Here is a 23,794-nt window from a genome sequence, read left to right as displayed (position 1 = left end):
TGGAGTATCTGTGTATGTTTTCATGTATATGTGTACAGGAGGGAGTCTTTTCTTTCAAACATTGCCCTCTGTTCAGACACCAACTTAGAGGTGTGGGGATGCAGTTCAGTTGACGGAGGACTTGCCTTTTCATGCCTTAAGCCCTGGGATCATTCCCTAGAATCTCACAAATGCAGGATATTGGCACATGCTTGTAACTCCAGCAAGCAAGATGTGACTGCAGGAAGGTCAGAAGTTCAAGTCACCCTGTGGGTGGTCCTGGATTGTGTAAAAAGAGTAGTCTGAGCAAGCCATAAAGAGCAAGTCAGCAAGCAGTCCGCCTCCACGGCCTTTGTCAGTTCCTTCCTCCGGGTTCCTGTCCCAAGTTCTCGCCTGGACTTACCTGGATGATGAACTGCAAGCTGTCATGGAATAAAACCATTCTTCCCCTAGTTGCCTTTGGTCAGGATGTTTTACCACAGCAATAGAAAAACCAAGTAAGAAATTTCCTGAGGGGGCTGGAGAGATGGCTCAGAGGTTAAGAGCATTGCCTGCTCTTCCAAAGGTCCTGAGTTCAATTCCCAGCAACCACATGGTGGCTCACAACCATCTGTAAAGAGGTCTGGCGCCCTCTTGTGGCCTTCAGGCATACAGACAGAATATTGTATACCTAATAAATAAATAAATATAAAAAAAAGAAATTTCCTGACAATATATTGATACATTTCTACTCTTTTCATAGTCATTGTTTCTAAACCAAGTCTTACTGAAATTCTGATGGATTTTGCTTTTCAGAAGGTATTAATTAATACTTATTTTTTTTCCTTTCTGAAACTAAACTTCTGACAATTTAAACAACACGCTACTTGACTGACTATTTTTTACAGGGCTGAATTTATTCCAGCCACAAGTAATGCTTATCGTTTTCCTTTTAATGTTTGTATTATATTTCTTTCTAATGCCAGGAAAAGAGCTCTGAGATTTCTGGTACAGAATGGCGATAAAGGAGACAGCTAACCCACAACATGGTTGCAGTGTGGGTGCTTTGTTGTCTTCTCAGGCTTGCCCTAGTTTTCTTCCTAGCTTGTCCTTTTAAAAGTTTACTTCCTATGCAGTTCCGAGTGCCTATCGGTGTGAGCTATCCCAGTGTGTGTTTGGTGTGGTGTGTTTGATTTTTCAGCCACTATGCTCTTCCAAGGTTTATTCCCACTCATTGGTGAACCACACAGGGCAGTTTTCCTGCTAGTCAGCATATAATCTTCAGGGTTGCAGCAAAGGTCCAAAGCCACCCAGAGCAAACCCGAGCCATGTCGAGCTTATCCTGAAGGAGTAAGACTGATATATTTAGATTTAAAATCTCCACTCCTTTCCTCCCATTCAATAAGTAACAAAAAATAAATCATGGTTTTCTTCGTAAAGAATTGATTTTGAGCACTCGGGAGGCAGAGGCAGGCGGATCTCTGTGAGTTCGAGGCCAGGCTGGTCTACAAGAGCTAGTTCCAGGACAGGAACCAAAAGCTACGGAGAAACCCTGTCTTGGAAAATCAAAAAAAAAAAGAAAAAAAGAATTGATTTTGAAAACTTGACTTCATTTCCAAAATAAGGTATTTTATATATTTAAATGTATTTGTTTTAAAAAGCCTTAAAAATATAAAACCAGTTTTTCAGTTCTGAGGGGGATTATAGGTTAGAAAATGACTTGCTGATGTAGCTTTGTTTTCTGCAATGCATCATCTTGATTTTGCAAGTGAACTTTAAAGCTTTTTTTGTTTGTGCAACTAAGTTTCTGTGACCTTTCTTCCTGAATGAGCAGCGCAGCCTATCTGAAACATTAGGACTTTGTCCTGGCAAGGGTCAGTTTGCAGAAAGCTTTTAGTTGGTCTGTACTGCCTGGTTTAAATAGCCAAACACCTGCTGAGCAAGCCCTGTGAGTGGCTGTGCAGGCTTCCTCACTTAGGCTCTGCAGGGCTGGAGCACAAAGACCGCGATTGTTACCCAGTAAGCCTGAGTCACATCCTTCTACCAATCGCCTTAGGAGGGCTGGTTACCATGGAATCCACCATCTGTTCACTCCCCGCTGCCGGAATGTGATTATCCTTGCTGGGCTGAGAATGTGGGGTTAGCCAGGCAGCCCGTGTAGTGTGAGATTATCTGCAGTGCACTGGGCATTGGGAGACTCCGGCTGGCTTCACCGGAAGAACAAATGAGGGCAGTTGTGCTCCAGCCATTTGTGACTTGTAACCACAAGGAAATAAATCAGCTCTCCTAGGGTAAGTAGCCTGGCGCTGCATATCCAGTTTCTACGGCATTTGGTGTGAATATCATCTCTCTGTGGTCAAGGAAAGGAAGCCCTAAGATCTTCGGTAAGACGCCCCCTGAAACGCTTACACCCCGTCTTATATTGTTTTCAGACAGCCTGTACCATTTTCCCATTTTCGTGTTGGAATTATCCTGTAATGTTTAAAAGTATCTCCTGCTTGTGAAAGTGTACTGTGATCATAGAATGTGGCAAATAGACAGTCATCTTGTAATGGCTTCTACGGTGAATTACACCCGTGTTCTTACTGAAATACACCCACGGCCACAGCGGGTTCAAGGTTCGTTCTTTTTTCAGGGATGACTCCCGCCGGTGGCATTTGTAGATTTTGCAGAATTGAGGTTTTTGCTGGAGCACATGTGTGGAGTGTGGTGCTGATGGAGGTCTTCTGCCCCGGATTTAGGGGCCGGTGCATGTGGAAACAATGTGACAGTACGTGGTGACAGATGGAGGCTCCACAGTAAGGGAGGGCTGAGCCCCGGCTCGCCTCGCAAGAGCTTCCTTTGTGATTGTTGCTTCTCCTTACCCACAGCTACTTAAAATGTGCGTTGCATATTGTAAGCAGCAGAAGGAAATTTTAATTTTAACAAATGGATGACTGACATTTTTCCCTGGTGGCTCAGAGGTTGGTAGCTCGAACAAGGGACTACTATGTCCTTTGTAAAGCAGCATTGTATCTCCTTCCCCCCAAACTGTGCCCTAAAATAAGAAAGTGTGGAACAAAAACAGCTGTCTACTCTGGAGCTGTCTTTTGTGTCAGTACCTCTGCCGTTGAAACCCCGGCACGAGCACCCCGAGTTTGGCTGGTCTGCCATTTTATCTTCTGTTGGGAGGGCTGTAGTTGGAGGCTCTGCCTGTGCAGTTCAGTCAGGCTTGAACTGGGGTGTCCTCTTGGGTATTAATATTAGTGAGCCAGTGGCTAGTTAGGGAGCTAGAAACAGTCACCGGTCACAGGCACTACGCTTTTTCTTTTTGAACCGTATGAAATAGGTAACCTGGCATTCCTCAAGGACTCATGCTTGTGTTTCATTAATAGTTTTCAAGCCTACTTTTGTGCAGTCCTGGTACTAACTGTAGTTGACTTTAGTATTCTGCGTTTATGTTAATTTTTTAAAAATATGTAAATTAATCTAGATACATACTATCTTGAAGAGATATATTTCACCAATACTAGACATTTGTCTACCTGAAAACTTCCTAATAACTATACAAAGTTTCCAGTTAATCTTGTGTTACTCGGAAATTTTTTTTAACTAATCAAAATCAATAAACATTTTAAGGTTTATAAAGTCAAATCATGTATATTTAGGTATTATTGTTGCTCTCGTTACCCTGTATCTTAGAAACCTGAAGCAGTGTTGGGGTGAAGCGTGTTATCACAGGCCTTGGCTGTGGTCATTCTATCTGCTCTTTGCCAGTTGACATCTGTGACTGTGGTGCTATTTTCCAGTCACTAACGTCAGTTAGCAAGGTGGTGTTTCTCAGTGGAGGTCCATCACGATCTTGTAGGCTTTGGCAGGTAAACTTGGAAGCATATTTCTTAAGATCCTGCTTGTTCAGGTTTCTAGCATGACAAACCCATGAAGTTTGGTGAAGTATGATCAAAATCTTTAGCAGAATTTTTATATTGAGAAGGAAACGTGACCTGGCTGGATGTAAGAGTCACAGTGCCCAGCTGTCTTACCTGCAGAGCACAACACTCTCGTGAAAGCCCAAGGCAGACATGGAATCCACTGGAGGGAACTGAATGAACAGTCACTCACCTATGACCTTACGAAGGGCCTTTCATTTTGTCTTATGTGGATAACAGTGATGAATATTTTTCTTTTCTATAATTAAAAATATCTCTATCAGGGTGCATTTAAGATACATTACTTTAAAAGAATAAAAAGGTTCAAAGGCTTTGTTATATCGGCCACTGACAAACTTAGCAGCTCTGGAGGGTGACCCCAAATGAGATTAGTGAAGAGCACAGGCAAGGCCAGTCATGCCGAGCACTGGGGGTGCCCACTCAGACACTCCGAGTCCAGAGTGCAGAGCTAGGCGACTAGTCCTCACTTCATGTGGGTTTAGACCTTCCGCTCAGCGCCTCTCCACACTGGTATCAGCCCTGGTGCTGGCTCTTTTCATGAGGATGGAGAAGCCACGAATTCTCAGGTCTGCCGAGAGCACTGGCTTTGCTTGTCCCCATCTTTCCAAGGGTGGGGGCTGCTAGGTTTCAGTTTTTCTTGAGCCTTCTGCTAACTCTCCCAATGCTGTCTGTCTTCTCAGTTCTTCAATGTAATTTAGGAGCCATGTGTGTTTTATGTTGATAAATATGTAAAATGAACTATTCAGAGTTCTTTCGTCATAAAAGTATTAAATAGGAAACAAGCAGGAAACTAAATGAAGTTCTAAGCGTGGTTCAGATCATCACTGTGAAGGCTCACCCTACTGTCAGTTTACCATGGCCATATTGTTTGCTTTTTTATGTGAGCCATAGTGCTGAAATGCTACCTATAAGTAAGTTGGTCATAGGACTAATATTAGTAGTTAATTTTGAATAATTTTTTCTGTTTTTTAAAAAATTTAATCAAATTTCTGAGTTAAATCTTTCTGTCTCTTTAGAGCATGGAGTCATTCTTTTCAAGTTCATTCTTCGAGGCCCCTGTGACCTGCTTTGTCCTTGAGCTGGGATGATGGAGTAGAAGTGGGTGTTTAGGTCAGAAAACCAGGGTATCCTACCATTGCTAGCAAATGCTGCTCCGCTTAGAGGCACTTGGAACTGCCTGTTTGTTGTTTGTTTTGTTGTTGTCGTCGCTGTTTAGTAGACATACGGAAAATTTTTTCCTCCTCTCCCACAATTCTGTATTGTCATGATTTCAGGTAACACTTAGAATGAGACAATACATGAGCAAAATTCCGTATTGTGTTAGATGCAAAGCCTGTAACACATGCACGTGGAAAACGAGGAAAAAGTCACGTAGAAGCAGTGTTTGGGGAGCAGCCTTTCAGTTTGCCCTAGATTCCAGTGCTGGCTGGTCTGAGTTGTTCTCTTCTGTCTCATTGACTCCTGAGCTGCTCTGCTATACGGAGGCAAGGCTCCCTTAATGTTGCAAGGAATCAGCCTCTCTGGGCCACAAAGAGCCGCTTCGTGGACAGCATCATTTTTCTTTTTTCTCCTTCAGTTTAGGTCACCTTATCTTGGAAAGGTGCCTAGAAACACCTTATTCTTAGAAGAGTTTTTTCTCGTACAAATAGCCACACTGTAGTGCTTGGCTCTTTTGTAACCATGTGTCCTTTCTTTCTCCCCTCTTTATCTGTCTCAGCCTTTTCTAGTTTTATTTGTTGATTTTTTTTTGTTTGTTTGTCTAGGTTACGGGTTTCCTAGTCTTGGACTCAGATGAGTGAAACAGACCTGGTATATTCACGTAGGCAGTCAGGCTAACTTGGAGTTTTCCAGTTCCTATTGTATATCTGTGTATATACATTTCTGTAAAGATTCCAATAGGAACAGAATCATTTAGCTTTTAGCCCAATTTAGAGAAGAATTTCAGGCCTATAAAGATGAAACAGTTATCCCAGGTTACAAAACCTGTGAAACTGCTCACGTTGGTTATGGCAGGTTAAATATAGAACTGAGAGCGAGGTCACTGAGTTTACTCCTCTGATGAGGAGCGAACACGGGGGGAGGCCTCCCTAAAATCCCACTCGTAGAATTTTCAGTGAGTACTGAGAGCACAGAGTATTCAGAGAGTATTGAGATACTTTTCTTAGTTATCAAATTCACAAGAAACACAGGCTTCTTATGAATGCTTGACAGTTAACGAGGCAAAGCTGTCAAACCAAGTAGATTCCCGGATGCTTAGTTTGTATGTTTTCTCCCTATGACTGTCTGTACATGAACGTTAAATGACAACCAGGACCTTGCTGGGTGACTCTGAGGTAGGCAGAGTGGAGAAAGATAGTCCACGGTACGGGGATAGCTATACTCTGCGGGACACACCTGTCACCTAGGTAATCTGCCTGTTGTGGCCCAGTGGGTCTCTGCCTGGGTGGCCTACCTCATTCCCACTTCCTCTGTTCCTTCCCCAAGCACATGTCCACCTTTCCTAAGAAGCCCCTTCATACTATCCGGACATTCTGTGATGATGTTATTGTCATTATTGTTAACTTTTCATTTCTTCATATAATAATTATCAAATGTTGACTTTGTGCTAAGTGCTAGGATTTGGCGCTAGGGTGCAAGCTGATTGGTGAAATTTTCACACAAGAGGGATAAGACATTATAAAAGTAAAAAGAAATAATTGGGCTTTTAAGCAATGTCCATTTTCTGAAGACAGACAAGTGTTGAGGGGTTGGGGTAGGAGGCTTTAGATTAGGTAATCAGGAATTGTTTATATAAAAGAGTCTCATTTAAGTGGGCTACATTAAATCATAAGACCATCACATGTGGTCCAGGTCCATGGGTGTCGTCTTTACCTCTGCAGGGAGAAGATGCAGGGTGTGTTAATAGGATTATATAGAAATCCTGTTGAAGGGTGGTGAGATGACCACTCAGTGCGTAAAGATGCCAGCTGCCAGGTCCGAGGACCTAACTTCCAGCCCTGGGATATTTGCGTGGTAGAAGGGAATGACTTCCTAGGTTGTCCTTTTATATCTACATGTGTGCCCTTCCTTCCAAACACAAATTAAAATAACAAAAGTCTTTGGCTTCTTGTACTAGGAATGGGCACAGCAGATCCATTTTTTTTATAACTTAATGCTGTGTATGTGCCCTTTATAAACCAAGATGTTTACTAGACATGCTTGAGAAGACATTTCAGGACAGTGGGGATGAACATCAGCATTTAAAAACCCAGCACAAAGCCAGCCGTCGTGGCTCACACTTGTAATACCAACACTCATAAGGGAATTGTGAGTTGGATGAAGGTCATGTCTTATCCTTGGTATGAATGTTTTTAAAGTCAACACACGAAGTGAAAGTTGTGTAGTGAGAAGTGTCCTTGAGAAAGGCCTTAGGACAGGATAGCTGTGAAAATCAATCTTGTTAAAGTCCAACATGCTGAGAGTGGATCCTTCCCCGCGAGATAAAATGATTGTTTTGCGTGGAATAAGGAGTGTGTGCTGAGGGCTCACCCTTGGAGTCATGGTGACCAGAAATCACAGGAGCGCCTGCTTTGTAATCTCCCTCTGCTCCATGTTCACTCTCCTGCCGCACCATCTTTGAGCATGCTCTCTCTCACACAGCGGCCTTCTCTCTTTACAAAGCATGTAGTTCCACTTGAGTAACTTTAAATTTGAGTAAGAGAAGTTTATCATCAATGCGCAGGAGATTGACTCTGCTTTGTTACAACTTCTTGTAGATTTAAATTATTAATAATTGTTTTGCAGGAATTTTATGATAAATATAAAAGTGAAAAGGTGAATTAAAATGTCAGAGAGAAGATAAGCCTGTTTCAGATAACTGTTACTACAGGCTGCTTTGTGTTTACACTAGAGAGTGCACAGGCAGTAAAAACTGTAAGGATAAACTTCCTACCAATTGTGCTGGCTCAACAACAGCTTTATGTTTACCATTTATACTCAGATTGAAAACTGCACAAATATTGGTAAAAGGCATTTCAGAGAGGACCCGAATGTGGAACTAAGTGATGGGTAAAGCCCCTCACGGCCCCAGTGCTGTGTTAGGGAAGTAGCCCGTGCTCTCAGAGCTGACGCAGTTAAATGTCCGGGGAAGATCCAGGGCTACAAACCACAGAACTTTTACAGGAGGAAGAGCAAGGATGTGGATGTCTTCAGAGTGTGCAGCTGAGCAGCAGGCAGTGAGGCTGACTCATATCTTGAAGGCAGATGATGCGTTCTGGGAGAAAATTGTGGGGTACTAAGCTGTGGCTTTTATGTCCTGTGGTGTCTTATTTTCTCATTTTTTGTATGGCCAAAGCAGTTTTAGGGAGAAAGGACTTATTTCGGCTTCAGAGAGATGGGGTCCATCATGGAGAGGAAGGCACAGCAACAGAGCATAAAGCCAGCCTGTGGGGCCAAGCTTTTCCCCGGTGCCATACTTCCTCCAGAAAACAGGGCCACCAGCTGGGGGTCATGTGTTCAGATATATGGGCCCTCTGGTGGGTGCTTCCCATTCAAACCACAGCAGTGGTTATGGTGAAGTGCGTCAGTAATGCGTGGACAGGCTGTGCTGTGACATCAGACTGCTTGTTGAACCTTCAGATCTTACCTTTCCCTATACAGTGAAGACCTGTATTCTGGGAGAAAGGTGTGTGCCTGAGCATAGTTGGTGCTAGTGTGAAGTTGCACTTGACTTCCCTCCTCTTTACTGGAAATGGCCAAACTCCATGAAGACTACGCTGACCTCAGCATCAAACTTTTCTTTAAAGCTGACGTTTCTCCTTTACATAATTGAAGGGCACAGTATTTACATACAATTTCTAGTATTGAGCAGATCAGACAGAATCTCTCCATATCAAAGTTAGTTGCTATTGCTGTGATAAAGAAGTAAAGGCAGTCTTGCCCCCAATGATCTCATCTTAGTACCTGCAATGTATTAACACAAGACTCTTAAATAACGGTGCAATGGTATGGGAAGGTGCTGTGGCTGCACAAGGAGAAAGAAGGGTTCCTGTCCTGTCCAGAAGCAAGACAATGTCACTTTTGAGACAGTTATAAACTGACTCTTAAGAGCAATATGAGATTGGCCAGGGGGTAAAGGTTTCTAATAACAGAGGGACTTACATTAAAGCTGAAGATCTATAAAAGAATAATGCAGGTTTGCAGTGTAAGAGTGTGGGTTGGGTGTGGTGTGCACAGTGAGGACTATAGATAGAGCACCGACTTTTGTTGCTGTAGCTATGTCCTGGCGAGTTTGTGGAGTGAGCTCACAGATTTTAAGCTGGTGAGCTCTGTGGTTCTGTGCTTCTTCTGGAGCTATGACCTTGACAGTTTCATGGGGGTGCAGGGCCTTGGCATTTCCCCAAGGAGCAGTGGAACCTCAGGTCATTAGAGTTAGGACAGTGGCACATGGATGTAGGAGGGATGGGACTTTCAATGAGTAGAATTATTAGGACAGCAATTAATTGGATATGTGAAGGATGTTGGAAGATTCGGAAGTGTTAAAAATAGCTTGAATGTGGGTAAATGAAATATTAGCTAATGTTGGTGACACAAAGAGGAAGTAGAATTGAATCCCATATTTGACTCAGGAATTTCATTCAATTTCTTATCACATGTCTAACTGATCCTGATTGGTATATGAAATGTATGCCCTTTACTTTAATATTCAATTAAATTTCCTCTTTGCCAGTCTCATAGAGTACATTCTGAATACTGTTACCATCACACCCTATCTCAAGAAGGTATCATCTTGACATGTTTTAACTGTGTGCTTTGGTGATTCTTCCTTCCATCCCACCCACCCCACGTCTCACCTAAATCCAACACTCTCAATAGGCTGGCTTTTCCCAGCTTCCCGTCAGCAGAATAGCAAAGGGTGACAGGTTTTTAATTTTCTTCCTACCTCATTCCTTGACTTCTCACATCCATTACCATTTAAAGTTGTTGCCTAAGGTGACTAAACTCTTGCTGATGGCAAAGGCAGAAGACAGCCTCTGGATTCTCGGTGTAAAATAATACACACACACACACACACACACACACACACACACACACACACACACCTTCACGGAAAGCCTGACCCTAATGAATAGCTACTTCGTCAAATCCTTTAAGGTACTGAATGAAGCAGTGTGAATGTGGAAGGCAAAAGTGGCTAAGATTTGGCTTTCTTAGAAAATGAAAGGAGGAATAAAATATTGCCATTGACTAAACCCCTTAAACACACTGCTGAATCACCACTTTTCCTTAATTTTTGCATTCTTTCTCTAAAGTTTTGTCCATCAGCACCAAGCTCGGTTGAGCCTTGAAGTAGTTCACGTAGCGCTGGGCAGGTCCACTTACAGTCCTAATTTTACTTCATGCTTAGATTTGTGATTCTTTGGAGATGTTTGAAGACAAACCACATAGCCTAGAAATATCAGAAGAAAGGAAAAACACTTGGTATCTCACAAATACATTAACTGTATAGAGAAAGTATTCTTTAGCTCACGCTAAAGTTTTATACAGGTGGAGTCAAAGATGCCATGAGACTAAGGCAGTGACTCCCACGCTGCCCCAGTGTCCCTGCTCTTTTAGCTTAGCAGAGAAAATTAGCCCTTCCAATTTCTGCGAGCTTTGGGCCCATCCTTGCTTAGTTCTCCCTGGTGAGGTAATGTAATAGGAGGTGGTAGAATTGGCCGTGATTATGTGTGCTCATGAGTGCTTAGCTAAAGGCCCGTGGGTAGAAATTGCTAGATAAAGCACTTAATGGAAAGAATAAGTCCTTCTCAAGCCTCCTTAAAGTGCTTGAGGCTAAGCAATCGGAGGCTTCGCTGGTAGAGCTGAGAAATGACGGTGAATGGTAAATCTCTCCTCCTGCGTGAGTCAGAGTCTTTGGGTATTTGTTTTGCTTTTTCTACCTGCCTTTTCCCGGTTTTCCTTTTGTTGCTATGCAAAAACATTGTCCCAAACCAACTTTGGAGGGGAAGGGTTTATTTGACTTACACGTCCAGATCACAGTTCATTACGGAGAGAAGCAAGATAGGAACTCAAGCAGAGCAGGGACCTGGAAGCTCTCGTTGCTGCAGCAGCACCCATGGAGAGCGGCTCTTCACAGGCTTCACTGTGGCTCTCTCCAGCCTTCTCAGACTACCCAGAAGCACTTGCGCAGGGATGGCCCCACCCACTATAGGCTGGGCTGTCCATCACTAATCAAGAAAATGATCTGGCTTGCCCACAGGCCACTTTTATGGAGTCATTTTCTCAGTTGAGGTTCCCTGTTCCTAGATGACTCAAACTTGTGTCAGTTTGACAACAAAACAAAACCATAGACCACAATCCCTGCTATTCTTTTAAGAGTATCTCTGCCGGCATTCAACATTCTGCTGGTGGAGCCATTGCACATAGCTACTTGTTTCCTCCTGAATTGCTTAAAGCCTGCCTCCTTCTGACAGTGCTGAGTGAAGCAGGCAGACAGAACCTGTGTTCTTGAGGATACTTGTGAGTGCTTGTGTCTTTTGGATATAGAAATGAAACCAAAAATCCACAGAGGAAGAATATCACAGAGGAAGATAGATTTGAATTAAAAAAAACTGATTTTGGATATATTTACTCCTTTTACAGCTGGAGGCAAGTAAGTTCTTTTCCCCGTTGGTGGGGAAGGAGTCATGCGCGGGGGGTCAGAGGACAACTTTCAGGAGTCAGTCATCTTCCACCACTGGGCTCTAGGGTTTGCGCTCAGGTCTTCAGGCTAGGTCAGGCGTCTTTACTTGCTCAGCCCTCTCTGGTGGCCAAACTAAGCTCTTAATCAAGGTAATTGCAATAGCAGTCTTCAACCGCAAGGACTAATAGCTACTTCAGCCGTGAGGACTAAAGCTACTTCAGTGCATAACTTGATTTTATTTTGCACTTAGAAAAAAAGACTTATTTTAGTTTTAGTTATGGTTCTAATTGTATGTCCATGTGTGGGTCTGTGCATTTGAGTGTCCACTGAGTGTAATTGTATGTCCATGTGTGGGTCTGTGCATTTGAGTGTCCACTGAGTGTAATTGTATGTCTGTGTGTGCATATGTGCATTTGAGTGTCCACTGGGTGTAATTGTATGTCCGTGTGTGGGTCTGTGCATTTGAGTGTCCACTGGGTGTAACTGTATGTCCATGTGTGCATTTGTGCATTTGAGTTTCCATAGAGGCTGGGAAAGGTATGGATTCTGTAGAGATGGAGTTACAGACACTCTTGAGGTACTTGATCTAGAACTCATATCAGGTCCTCTGCAAGAACAGCAAGCTATCTTAACCCCTCACTCATCTCTCCAGCCCCCGACTTTTCACTTTTATTTAGTTAGTTTTGTAGGTGGGGATTGAACTCACAGCCTCGAGCATAATAGGGTTGTGTTCTACTGCTGAGCTATAGCCCCATCCCCACTGAGAAACCTCACCTAACTATATATCTTACTGTTAATCCCAAGTCATTGCATTAATATAATAACTAAATTTGCCCAAAGCAGAACTGAAACTATTCACAGAAGCTAATTTTTAAAAAGCAACATTAGTGTGCAGAAAAAAATACCTAAAAATGCTCTGAAAAGATGAGATGAAACTGCAAACTGGAGCTAATTTCCCCCTCAAGGCTGTGGCTAATATAATCACCATGCCTACATTTCCCTTAGTACATGATCCTGTGAACATCATCCTGGCTCGTTATTTAATGTGGACATTGATAAGGGTCATTAATACCGAACTTAAATTCTTACTTTGATGCTTAATAAACTGCAAAGGACATGAATTATAATGTGGTATTTTTAGATAAACTTGTTTGTGTGTGTGTGTCTATGGGGTTTGAGACAGGGTTACTCTGTGTAGCCCTGGATGTCCTAGAACTTGCTATGTAGACAAGACTGGCCTTGTAATCGAAGATCTGCCTTTGTCTCCTGAGTACTGAGCTTAGACAAACTTAATTTAAAATAGGATTAAATGTGCTGTAGTAGAATAAAAACCCTCATTCTAAACCCAAACACATTTGTGAGTTTTATTTAGAGTATACATCATTTTTAAAGACAATGCCTTTGGTCTCTGAGAGTTCTGTGAGCCACCTCAGTGCTCAGAGGAAGAATGTGTGTTGGGTGGTGGGGTACTTGGTTTAAAGTTATAACATTATCTGATGAATCCATCTATGACTTAGCATTGGAAATACTGCTGGATAAAACAATAAAAATTCAGAAAATGACCGTAATTTCATTGGGCAATTTCAGGTCGAGCACGTTCTCAGTGAGTATTCAGATAGCTCCCAGATTCTTAGAAAAACTTACTATTAACATATTTTCAAGTCAAATACTTGTGCACCTCCTGTATGCTCCAAACTGTTCTTTTCTTGCGGAAAGACTATAGTTATCAAACCTAACTTTGACTGGGTCTGGTAACAGTATATATAGCCCCACTTAATTCAGAGGCTAAGGAAGCTAGACAGATTGCTGAACCCAGGAGTGCAGGGTCAGCCTGAGCAACATACACGTCTTAAGAACGTTGTTGTTGTTGTTGGTGGTGGTGGTCTGATGGGTTCATCCTAAATTTTCTTGATGTAGATGGCTTTTTCTCTAGAAGAACTTGGTTAAAGCATCAGGAAGGTGACTTGCAGGTTTCTGGTATTTTTTTTTTCAGTTGCTGCTTCAATTTACATTTCTCGTGAGGACATAGATTGACAGTCTCTTTAGTATTGGGTTACATAATTTATGACCATTCATTTGAATTCCATGCTTGGAAAAAATCTTATTTTAATTTATGTCTTTAGCCTGAGATAATTTTTATTCAGGTATTTCTTTACCATATTATCTTATTTCGTTTCTATTTGTTTATTTATTTATTTGGTGCTGGGATCAACCCTGGAGCCTGTGTATAACTAGCTCCACCACTCCTGTATATACCCAGCACTTTTCTGTTGCTTTCAGATAAGAATTTATAAACCAATGAAATTCTTTGAATTTTTTCAGTGTGGAGATTATATTTCATCATCAAATTACAGTGTTAGCTCTTCTTCTGCAGTCTAGACTGATCTAGAGAACATGATTAAAATTTTGGAAACCAGAGACTTGAAATAATCTGGTTTCTCAATACTTTGGTAGGCAAAATATGGCTGATCCAGGCCATAATTTTATTTTAGCATTGGTGCTATAATGTGTTTAAGTCCTGTCTTTGATTGATCTGTTGTTATGATAACCTCCATGACCCAGAGTAAGTTGGAGAGGAAAGGGTTTATTTCAACTTACACTTCCAGATAAAGTCAACACTGGGGGAAGCCAGGGCAGACACTCAAGGCAGAAACTGAAGCAGAGACATAGAAGAACACTACTTGCTGGCTGGAGCCCTCTGGCTAGCTCATTGTTTGATTTCTTGGAGCCTAGGGATGGTGCTCTCCACAGCTGGGCCCTCCTGTATGACTGTTATCCAAGACAATTCCCCACCGGCATGCACACAGGAAACCTGCAGGAGGCAGTTCCTCAGTTGAGGTTCTTCTCTCTTCCCTGGAGAATCCAGTTAGTGTCAAGTTGACAGTTCAAAACTAATCAGTATAAGTCATATTTATGACTTAAGTCTTAGGAATAATTTAAATGTTGAAGATGAAATATGTAAGATCCTTGAGAACTGTTTAGGAACCCAAATATGATCAATATGTGTTCTAGATACCATTTTCTTCAGGGCAATAGTCTGCTGATGTGTGCAGACAGACTATTGGGGACAGGAAGCAGGTGACAAAATGAAATGTTTCTTATAAGGAGTTAAAAAAAAGACTCAGCACTCCCCTGATGCCCAAACCCACTGGGCTTGAACTCATTATTAAACCTCCTCTCTAACTCACAGAAATCCTCCTGCCTCTGCCTACTGAGTGCTGGCATACAGGCCTGAAGCACCACACTTAGCAGCATTCCTAATTCGTAGAGGTTCTCTGGCGCCTTTATTCTCTGCCTCAAATACGTCTAGTAGATCTGATCCTTACGAGGAACTCTGGCGGCAGTGTGGATGGTGAACATGCAAGCTCACTGTGTCCTCTGTCCCTGCCATTTTACAGTCCGCCAGTTGTGTTGACTGATAATACATTATCTCAGGCAGTGAAATTCTGGTAGTACTTGGTACCGCTTGGCCACAAACACCACAGGCTACACCATAGGATTTAAACAAGTGTGATACGAAAGGTCCACGTGTTCTCATTTTGATGACTCTCCTGTGTAGCGTTTAGTTTTCCTCGTGGGTTATACAGTCTTTCCCTTTGAGGTCAGAGTGACCTTTGAATGAGAAAGTACTTTCAGTCCAGAGTGTTGGGAAAGGGTACTAGAGAAAAGTTATTTAAACATTGCCTGGACTGGTCTCCATTAGGTTAGGTGTTAAGTATATTGTTTATTTCTTTTCAAAACTGACTTCTGTATATATATCCTTATTGCAATAAGATTTTTTTTAACTTTGTAGCAATCATTGAAGTAGTTTTAGTAGACTTTAGATCAAGCTTGAAAAGGATAAATAAATTGTAATCTGCAATACAGATGGAAAGTTGCTAAAATTTTTGGACAAACTTTGTCTCATTGGCAGGTGGGATTTATAGGTTTATAGCTTGGGTGAGAAAGTGTACCAGTGAACCCTCGGTTAGAGCAGCCATCAACATGGAGCGTGGATGGAAGGAGACTCTTTCATAACTATGTAAGCAAGATTTTTAAAACAACGGGAGCATGTACTCATGTGTTAGCCTTTATTCACCCTAAGTTGCTCTCTTCTTCAGATTTATTGTTTATTTGTATGAGTGCTTTCCCGTGCAGGAATGTATGTGCACTATGTGAATGTGGTTCCTGCAGAGGTTAGAAGAGGCTGATTCTCAAGTCTCCTCAAACTGGAATTACAGAGGGCTGTGAGCACTATATAGGTGCTGAGACCCAAATCCAGATTCTCTGGAAGAGCAACCAGAGAACCTACTGGGCCATCTCTCTAGCCCCCATCGTGAGTTTTTATTTTATAATGTACATATCAGTTCATCGATACGTTGGATATTTATGGTAAATTTTATACTCAAAGGGATATTCCATGAGGAAGTTTGGAGACCACCGTCCTAGACAACCTTCCTCACCCTTTGCGCACCTGCAAGAGGAAGGACCCTGACCAAACTTGCCAATCACCATTTCCTCGACAGCTTCCCTTTTTGCTATTTGAGAAGAGACAGTTGAATGAAATTGTGTGCAATGTTTCCAAAGCTGCATACTGATCCTAAGAGTGAAGGGTCATTCACCATGCTCTCTGAAGCTTTGGGAAAAAGTACTAAAGAGCGTCACAAGGACAGTTAGTTATATTTTATATATATATAAAAAAAACCTAAAACTCGACAAGGGCCAAGGCACGTAGTCATGTTTGATCCCTATGACTCCAAAGACCAATATAGTTGGTTTGACTGAAGGAACTGTGAACGAGAAAGGAAATGAGCAGGCCTTTTGTTTGTTTTTTGTTTTTTTTTTTTAAATTTATTTATTTGTTAATTAATTAAAGATTTCTGTCTCTTCCCCACCGCCGCCTCCCCTTTCCCTCCCTCTCCCCCAATCAAGTCCCCCTCCCTCGTCAGCCCAAAGAGCAATCCAAACTGCCTAGGCTCCCACAAAACCAATAGGTGCAGTAGGATCAAAAACCCAGTGCCATTGTTCTTGGGGTCTCAGTAGTCCTCATTGTCCGCTATGTTCAGCGAGACCGGTTTTATCCCAGGCTTTTTCAGACCCAGGCCAGCTGGCCTTGGTGAGTTTCCGATAGAACATCCCCATTGTCTCAGTGTGTGGGTGCCCCCCTCGTGGTCCTGAGTTCCTTGCTCGTGCTCTCTCTCCTTGTATGAGCAGGCCTTTTTATAAACATCCCCAGGGGCTAGCGTATGAGCCAAATAATGAGTTCCAGTGATTTGACATCCGTATTAGAAGGATTTTGAATTTAAGTTTTAGATTTAATTTTAAAAATTCTAATTTGCTGCTGGTAACTCTAAATTTCTAGTGTTCTAAACCTGAGTCTTGGGGCCACACAGAAGGCTCAGTGATTGGGAGAATTTGCTGCTCTTTTATAGGGTCCAGATGTGGGTGGCTCTCAGCACCCACACAGCTGCTCACAACTGTCTGTAGCTCCAGTTCCGGTGGCTCTCACTGGAGCTCTGGCTGCATGGACACCAGGCACACATATGGTGTACATAGTTAATAAAAAAAAAAAAAACAGTTTTAAACCTGAGTCCTAGCCATCTGTTTACCATCCCATGTTGAGGGCAGCAAGGAGTCATATTTCAGTAGCAGAGACTGCTTACAGAAAGCACACCTCTGTTTCAGCATTGCTGTTATGGGTGACAATATAGAAATATAGAAATATAGATAACAGAAATTGACAGGATAATAATAAGAAAATTTCAGGTATTTTTGTAATTTATCCTGTAGCCGTGTGTCAGATGAGGCTCAGTTGATAGAAATGTGTTGCTATTTAAAGTTGGCGTTCTTTTGATCGTTGACCTTATTTCCCCCACGAAGATGATAACTTGGACCATGTTGTAGAAGTTTACTGAATGTGGTTTTACTAATTTTCTCCCCTTGGAAATTTATTAACGTACCATACTACTGATTATATCAAGAGAAACTATGTTTAACAATACCATTATGTATCAAGGGATTGGAGAAATAAGTAGATTAGGAGGCTAACTGGTTACATTTTGCATATATTTTCATTCACATTCTTACTGAAGCCTTGAAGAATTTTGTAGCATGGGCCAATGAGGTGGATTAGCTGGGAAAAGTGCTTTCATCCAAGCCTGAGGAGCTAAGATCTGTCTCTGGGACTCACATGATGGGAGCAGACAATCAGACAATGAGCGTTTGCACACACACACACACACACACTAAACAAACATAGGAAAATGTTTTTGGTGGCCAATACAAAAGACTTGTGGCTGCTGTTAACCAGCTAGCTGTTAGGCTTTTGGGGAAAGGAGAGAATATTTAGAAAAAATTAGAAATTAGGACCAGGCAACCAATGAAACCTAGACAAATGAAAGTCTCATTGCTGTCCCAAATTAGTATAATTGACTGTAATTTACCCTTTGCAAAACCTACATCTTATTTTCTTAAAGCCCTAGAGGAAGCTTTTCTGGGACCTGCGTCCTTATTTCAGAGTTGGATTAAAATTAGGTTCCTGTGAAATTTCCACAAATAAACATTTTTTCCCCTTCTCAGAACCCGAGTGACTGTTGGGAGCATATTTGTAGTAAGAAGGGCATGAGATAGGAGGGGGAAGGTGAACAGTGCAAAGCCTACAACAGGCCTCCTGTAGAGTGTAGGCTTTATCTCCGTCAGCTGTGCCTTGTGGCACTGCAAAGACCTGAACCACAGAGACCGGCAGACCTGACGGAGTCCCTCTCTATAAAGGCCTAAACCTTTCTATTCTTTGGCTGCCTGATGAGACGCTGCATATGCTTCCAGACACACCTCAGACTTCAGCGGCAGTCCATTAGCCAGATATTTGGGAACAAAATCATGACGGTAGAATGAAGGTTTGGATGTACTTCATTGTGAAGTGACTGTCTACAGTCTCCTTACCTGTCAGCTGTCCAAAGAGGGGACCAAAACAAAAGTTCAGCAACTTTCCAGGGAAATAGCATGGGATGTTTGGTTAGCTGACTAAGCACACAGGATGTAGAAAGCAAGGGGAGGCTGCCTGGTTGAACTTGGGAAGCATAGCTAGATAGCAGACTAGATTCTAATTGTTATCATTTTTACTGTGATGGTCCCATTTTAAACCTTTTACATTTTAATAATTTTCTTATGATAATACTATAACGATAATTTTTGTTGTAATAATTCCCCTTTAAACCTTGTATTTTATTTTTTTCATACAGTATATTCTGATCTTGGTTTCTCCTCTTTCACTTCCTCCCAGATCCTCCCCACATGTCCACCCTTCCAATCCCACACCTTCTTTCTCTCTCTCTTTAGAAATCAGACAAGTCAATAAAATAACAAACAAACCAGAATAAGGCAAACAGACACAGAAAAGAAAAGTGTGTCTACTTACACATGTAGACACACACACCTACAGAGAGAGAGAGGAGAGGCACAAAATCAGGACCCATAATGGATAAAACAACACATTAATAAGACAGAACATTTCCAAAAGTACCACTGAGTTCAATTTTTGTGTCGGCTGTCCACAGCTGGATATGGGGCCTCCCTTAAGTGTATACCCAGGGAGACTCCTTGGAGAAAACTGTCTTTTTTCTGTCAGCAGTTGTGAATGGGTGTAGGTTCTAGGTTAGGGATGGTAGTTCGTGTCCACTTCCTCTTTGAGCACTGGGACTCCATTTGGGTTGAATCTGTGAATGCTGCCATGGTCTCGGAGTTCATATGTGTGGTGGTCCTGTTGGGTCTGAAAGACAGTTTCCTTGGATCTTCCAGTCCCTCTGGCTCTCATGATCATTCAGTATCCTCTTCCACATTTTCCCCTGAGCCATGAAGGGAGGGGTTTGATAGAGACTTCCCACGTAGGATTGAGTGTTCCAAGGTCTCTTACTCTTTGCCCATTGTCCATTTGTAGGTCTCTGTGTTAGATCCCGTCTATGATGTTTAGGAGGAAGCTTCTCTGACGATGGCTGAGTGCGGTACTTATCTATGAGTATAGCAGAATGTCTGTAGGAGTCATTGTACTGTTGTTTTTTCTTTAGTAGAACAGTAGTTAGTTTTTCCTTAGGCCCATGACCTATCTCGTCTCGGTTTCCCGGCCACACAAGCAGTGATAGGCATGAGTTCAATGTCATGGAGTTGGCCTTAAATCCAATCAGATAGTGATTGGTTATTGCCGCTGTTGGCACCAGTATATCATGCAGACAGGTCACTATTGTAGATTTCTGAGTTTGTAGCTGGGTTGGTGTTTACATTTCTCCTCGGGTAGCGTGCAGAGTACCTTCCCGTACCATGAGCACTAGTCAGCAGAGGTGAAGGCTCCCGGAAGGAGCCAGCTTCACTTATCTATGTTCAGTGAGTTATGTAGGTGTTATCTTCCGCAATAGGGCCGTATCAGCAGTTTGTGGGGAGCCACCAGCAGTCTTTGCAATAGCCTGAGTTATTTGGGGGAGTTTTCCACGGGACCCCTTTGGCTAACAACTCAATTAGATGGAAGCCGCTCCTGACACTGTAGGTTTCCTTTGGTGGCATGAGATGTCTAGTTGGGGCTTCGTCTGCTTTTATTTTTTTTTTTATTCTGTTTAGATTTCTTTCATATATGTATGTATTTAAGAAGTTTCTACTGTGGTAGGTTTCCATGTAACTCCTCAAATGACCTCTTAGTGTTAACTGCCCCTTTTCATATTCCCTCCCATACCCTCCACTTCTCACCCCACCTCCATTTAATCCCCCATTCTAGCCCCCTCGTCTTTTCTTAACTATCTATTCTGTTTGCCCTACGTTAGTACCCCCGCCCGACGAGCCCCTTACACGATACCTAACCTCTGGAGTTCTAGTAGTGTGCCTATCAAAGACTTAACAGCTACCACCCACATATGAGTGAGTACATACCATTTTTGTCTGTTTGGGTCTGGGTTACCTCACTCAGGATGACTTTTTCTAGTTCCATAGATTTATATGGGAATTTCATGATTTATTTTTTTAACATCTGAGTTGTTAAATGCTCCATTGTATACATGTTCTACATGTTCTTCATTCATTCTCTGGTGGACATCTAGGTCCCCCCCCCAATTTCTAGCTGTTATAAATAGAGCACATGTGAACATGGCTAAGCAGATGTCTCTGGAATAGGATGAAGTGTCCTTTGAGTATAGCTGGTTCTTGAATGACATCTATTTCCAGCTTCCTGAGGAGCTGCCACATTGACTTCCGTAGTGGCTGTACAAGCTTGCACTCCCACCAGCAGTGAATGAGTGTGCCCTTACCCTGCATCCTCAGGAGCATAAGCTGTCATTTGTTTTATTCATCTTAGCCATTCATACCAATGTAAGGTGAAGCCTCAAAGAGGTTTTGATTTGTGTTTTCCTGATGACTAGGGATATGGAACATTTCCTTAGGTGTTGCTTAGCTAGTTGTGTCTCATCTTTTGAGAATTCTCCATTTAGTCCTGTAAGCCACTTTTTAACTATGTTCTTTTCTTGATGCTGGTTTTTGTTGTTGTTGTTGTTGTCATCAATTCTTTATTTGATTTAGATATTTTAATTTTATTTTTTTTAAATATTTATTTATTTATTTATTTATTTATTTATTTATTTATTTAGTATACAATATTCTGTCTGTGTGCCTGAAGGCCAGAAGAGGGCGCCAGACCTCTTTACAGATGGTTGTGAGCCACCATGTGGTTGCTGGGAATTGAACTCAGGACCCTTGGAAGAGCAGACAATGCTCTTAACCACTGAGCCATCTCTCCAGCCCTTGATTTAGATATTAACCCCGTATTGGATATTACTAAGATCTTTTTCCATTCTGACGTCTATCACTTTGTCTGAATAATGGTATCTTTTGCCAAACAGAAGCTTTTCAACTTCCTGAGGTCCTGTTTGTTAATTGTTGTTCTTAGTGCCTGTGTCTGTGTCCTTTAGAAAGTCTTTTCCTGTGACAGTAAAGTTCAAGACTATTCCCTACTTTCTCTGCTGTCGGATTCAGTGATTCTGGTCTTATGTTGAGGTCCTTGATCTATTTGGAATTGTTTTGTGCAGGGTGATGAATATGGATCTATTGGATTCTTCTACATGCAGTCATTCACTTTGACCAGCACCATTTATTGAAGACACTGGCTCCTCCCGCCGCGCCACCAACTGTGAATTTCTGGCTTCTTCATCAAAGATCAAATGTCTATAGGAGTGTGGACTTAGGTCTGGGTCTTAGCTAGGATCCCGTGGGCAATATGCCTATTTCTACACTAATGCTATGCTGTTCTGTAGTAAAATTTGAGGTCTGGGGTGGTGACACCTCTGCAATGCTTTTGTTTTTCAGGAATTTTTTTAAGCTATCCTGGGTTTGGTATGTGTGTTTACATATAAAGTTGGAAATTGTTCTTTTAAGATCTATGAAGTATTGTGTTGGAAATTCGATAGGGTTTACATTGTATCTGCAGATTGCTTTTGGTAGGGTAGCCCTTTTTAATATATTGATGCTACCAATTCACGTACAAGGGAGATCTTTCCATCTTCTGATGTTTTCTACAATTTCCTTCTCCAATGTCATAAATGTTTTATTGTACAAGTCTTTCACTTGCTTGGTTAAAATTATTCCTAGATAATATTTTTTGTGTGTGGCTATTGTGAAAGGCACTGCTTCCCTGTTTCTTCCTTAGCCTGCTGTCATTTGTATATAGGAAAGCTACTGATTTTTGTCTGTTAATTTTGCATCCTGCTACTTAGGTTCAAGTGTTTATCAGCTGTAGACGTTTTTGGTATAAGTTTTCAAGTCATTTATGTATAAAATCCTATCTGCAAAGGAAGATACTTCTTCCCTTTCTATTTATATCCCTTTGATCTCCTTCAGTTGTCTTATTGCTCTAGCTAGAACTTAAGCACTATATTGAATAAGTTTGGTGAAAGTAGACATCCTGTCTTGTTCCTGATTTTAGAGGAAATGGTTTGAGTTTTTCTCCACTTACTCTGGCTGGTGTTGGTTATAGGCTAACTGTAAATTGCTTGTCTTATGTTGAGGTATATCCCTTGCATGCCTAGTCTCTCCGAGACTTATTTAAAAGGGATGTTGGAATTTGTCAAAGTTTTTTTTTCTCTATCCAGTGAGGTGATTGTGTGGTTTTCGTCTTTGGTCTGCTTATGTTGTGAATGTCAATTATCAATTTCCATGTGCTGAAAGATCCCTGCATCTCTGGGGAAAATCCAGCTTCATCATGGTGGATGATTTTTCGATGTGTTCTTGGATTCCATTTGCAAGTTTGGGGTTTTTGTTTTTCTTTGCTTGTTTTTTGAGAATTTGTTGCATCTATCTTAACAAGGGAAATTGGTCTGTAATTTTCTCTTTGTTGGATCTTTGTATGGTTTAGGGGAACTGTGGCCTCGTTAAAACAATTGGGCAATGTTCCTTCTGTTTCTTCTTTGTTGAATAATTAGAGTATTGGCATTAATTCTTTGAAGGTCTGGTGAAATTCTGAAACCATTTGTCCTGGGCTTTATTTTGGGTGGGGGGAGATTTAATTATTGTTTCTATTTCAATAGGGGTTATGCGCCTGTTTAAATTGCTTGTTTGATCTTGTTTTAACTTTGGTAGGCCATATATATCAAGAAATTTATGCATTTCTTTTTAGGCTTTTCCATTTTGGTAAAGTATAGATTTTAAAGTATGTCCTTATGATTCTCCGGATTTCCTCAGTGTCTGTTTTGATGTCCCTTTTTTGTCTCTAATTTTTATTACTTTGTACCTTTGCTTTTTAGTTAATGTGGCTAAGCGTTTCTTAATTTTATTGGTTTTTCTCAATGAGCCATCTCTTTGACTCTTAATTCTTTGTATTTTTTGTTTGTTTATTTGTTATTGTTTTTTCTATTTTAATGATTTCATCCTTGAGTTAGATTATTTCTAGCCTTCTACTTTTGGGTATTATTCTGTTTCTTTTTTATCTAGATCTTTCAGATGTGCTAAGTTGTGACTATGGAGTCTTTCCTATATATTAATGTGGGTACTTAGTGCTATGAACTTACACTTAGAACCACCTTCACTGTGCCCTATAGGTTTGGATATGTTCTGTTTAGTGTTGTCATGATCCATTTTGTTTTTTTTTATTTTCATTAACATTTTTTTTAATTTATTAAAGATTTCTGTCTCTTCCCCACCTCCGCCTCCCCTTTCCTTCCCCCTCCCCCTATAAAGTCCCCCCCCCTCGTCAGCCCAAAGAGCAATCAGGGTTCTCTGCCCTGTGGGAAGTCCAAGGACC

General features: G+C 41.6%; 1 protein-coding gene across 6 annotated transcripts in view; it reads left to right on the top strand.

The window, feature by feature from the left end:
- Window positions 1-23,794, top strand: part of Fgd4 (FYVE, RhoGEF and PH domain containing 4) — a 146,190-nt gene that overhangs the window by 28,463 nt on the left and 93,933 nt on the right. Inside the window, exon 1 of one of the 6 annotated variants that reach the window (XM_050125138.1) lies at window positions 1,870-2,249. The exons of 4 other annotated variants lie outside the window; for them this stretch is intronic. The gene's annotated coding sequence lies outside the window, so the exon portion shown is untranslated. Of the gene's footprint in view, window positions 1-1,869; window positions 2,343-23,794 lie in introns of those variants that run through there. One more of the 6 variants, XM_050125140.1, reaches the window with a different exon arrangement.

The sequence above is a fragment of the Alexandromys fortis genome, unplaced genomic scaffold (genome assembly GCF_014885135.2).
Source record: "Alexandromys fortis isolate MF-2015 unplaced genomic scaffold, M_Fortis_MF-2015_v1.1 scaffold_239, whole genome shotgun sequence".
Lineage (NCBI taxonomy): Eukaryota > Metazoa > Chordata > Mammalia > Rodentia > Cricetidae > Alexandromys > Alexandromys fortis.
Note: the sequence above shows the minus strand (reverse complement) of the source record. Positions and strands in the feature narration are given on the sequence as shown.